The sequence below is a fragment of the Cariama cristata genome, unplaced genomic scaffold, assembly GCF_000690535.1.
Source record: "Cariama cristata isolate BGI_N322 unplaced genomic scaffold, ASM69053v1 scaffold17662, whole genome shotgun sequence".
Taxonomy (NCBI): Eukaryota; Metazoa; Chordata; class Aves; order Cariamiformes; family Cariamidae; genus Cariama; species Cariama cristata.
The window spans coordinates 77,360-80,115 of NW_009602332.1; positions in this window are offsets into that span (position 1 = coordinate 77,360).

The following is a 2,756-nucleotide window of genomic DNA, read 5'->3' on the forward strand; positions in this document are numbered from 1 at the left end:
ATATTCCTTTTTAGAGTATGTAGCAAGTGAACTGACGTTTGTGGTGTCAGGACTTTCAAGACTTGGAGAGTTCCTGCTTACTGTTTGTGACTTCTTTGCCAAAGCCAGTTTTGCTGACCTGCAAGGTGCACTGCTATTAAGATGATCTGATGAATACACTTTCCTAAAAGACAAATGTCATCTTAATAAAGACAAGATGACGGTGATCTGCCCTGTGCATACACACTGCACGGTTGCAACACTGTAAATCACAGCTTGGATTACTGTACTCTGTGCCAAGCAGAGAACTCCAAGCTTGATTAATATGAAGCTCAACTGGGAAGAACTAGAGAAGAGAGAAAAGACCCTGCCTTTGTCTATGGAAGAAATGAGCTGAATCTCAAACACATTACTTAGTTGAGGGGGAAAAAAACCCTCCAGGTCCTAAGGAGGCCATCATTCTCCTAAAAGAGAGCATGGCTTTCAAAGTTCAGGAAGATCTTTTTTTCCATTGTTTAGTTACAAAAATCTTCAAATTAAACATGAATTTGTTGTGTTAGGAGGTTGCTGAAGAGAGATGAAAAAAGAATGTGAGGATAGAAAAAAAAAAATAAAAAATAAAAGTTTATAATATTCCCGAGTCCTACAAATGCTAAATCAATCTGATTTGAACCCAAATCCAGCATCTCTTCATACAGTCTTAGCACACCGATTCAACATTAAAAATACACACATATTGTCAGTGATCTGGCTGACTAGAGGTACAACTTCCTCATGCACGAAGCAGAAACTTGCTATCGCAATAAAGTCTCCCAAGTTCTTGCCAATATACTTCCACACGTTTTCCTTAAGCTCGATCAATTTGCAAGTTAGAATGGTAACACGGTATGCAGAAGAAGGGAACTTAAAGACACTTGTAACTAAATTTTAACAGACAGGTACTGAGCAGCTGTTCTCCATGACACCTCAAGTTTGTGTTGTAAACAGCGAGCACCTATCTCAGCCAATATTGGTTGTGAAAGCACAGAAAACAGACAAGAAAGTATCTCCCCACTTCTGCTCCCAAGTCCTAATCCACTGAACTGATGACAACGATCAGAACAACTCCCCCTTAGCACAACAGTTCAACAAGTAATACCAGTAGCATCACAAGGCAAAGGGCGTACTTCTTGTCTACATTATCTGTGCAAAGGGATGTACACATCCCTCTTCTGAAAACACCTGTAATATGGATGCAGCTAAACCCCCATAACACAAGTTACTGTTATCCAAGTACAAACAATAGCAATAAAGATAAGACGACTGCAGGTTTCAAACAGTAGAGTGGAAACTAGAGAGGAGGTTGGGTAACTAAATCAGACTACGTTGCTTTACAGCCAGGCAGTGCAAGGTAGGAGGCCTGGAGATGTTCACAACAGTTTTTCCTATCTTTTTTCCCAAAGACTGAGTGGAGCTCTCAGCGGCTCTGGCAGGCTCTGTATTTGAAGTGTTCAACACGTCTAAGACTAAGCCCACAGGAAAGCCACTGGAAGAGCACCTGAAGAGAGCGTGGGTGAGAAAGAACAAAGAATTTATGCTCATGCTCTGAGGAAGCTCTTGAACAAGACATTTGAAGTAACCGTCTTCTCAATCCCTAAACCATTTGGAAAAAAGTAACACATCAGCTATCAGTCACGTACCCTTACAGGATGCCCACCAAACAGAACTGTTTCAAGACTAGCACATTTAAATATGCAAGAGAGTTTTAAACATTGCTTCCCAATACCAGAGATACACTACCTTTCTAGCCAGTGTGCTTGCCAATGGAATTGAGGAAAAATTGGATTTGTTTATTTGAATGTTCTCAGTTTCAAGTGAAGCTGTCCATAGACCATATGGTTTTGCAATTATGAACTAGCAGCACTAGTGGCACACAATATGTATCTATATGAATAGTAAATAAAATATATGTTTCCAGTTTATATGCAACTTCACTTAAAGTGGAAGTTAACTAGTGTATCACAAACACTCAGCTTGAAGGATAGCTCCAGCTTTGTCTTAATGAATTCAAGTGAATAGAATTTATTCACTACACAGCATAGTAAAGGGTTTCCACATGCACACCCCCCTCAAAGTCACTAATTCCTCTGTTTATATACCAATACATGTATTTTTCCTATTTCTTGAGTTATCACCTACTTCAGCAGCCTCTACCATTAAACAATTCAGGAAAAGAGAGAAGCAACCCCACAGCATGTCTGTTGTATCAGGTACAGCAGGCAGCCTGGCCACCCAGTACTAATTCACATGAACAGAAATTCATGGAACGAGGCTCTGTGAGCATCAACATGGTTCCTCATACGCCAACAAACAGTAAATCCTCAACAGCCATATACTGTAGCTTTTGTCTGACTAATTTTATGGGTATACATGACCACATCTGCTTTCTAGCATCAACTGTGAGTGTCTGATACAGAACTTCAACTGACTGTAAAGCTTCCACTGTCCCCAGCGTCAGCTAACCAAGCTGGAGGGAAGGGAAGATTCGTGAAAGTCAGGAAAAGAAGTCAGCCACGAAACCATTCCCCAGCTCCCCTTTATTTATAAGAAACGGTCCACATCAACTCATAGTACCTACAGAAAAAAAAAAAAAAAGATACTTCTTTGTATAAACACGCAAAGGGTTTCTTGAAACACTGAGCTGAAAGGCCTTAAAAACAAACAGCCCCCCCAACACCACACAGGTGCAGACGGGGCAACTTCTAAACCCTTTCCCCTCAGCAGTAACCCAAGGGTCC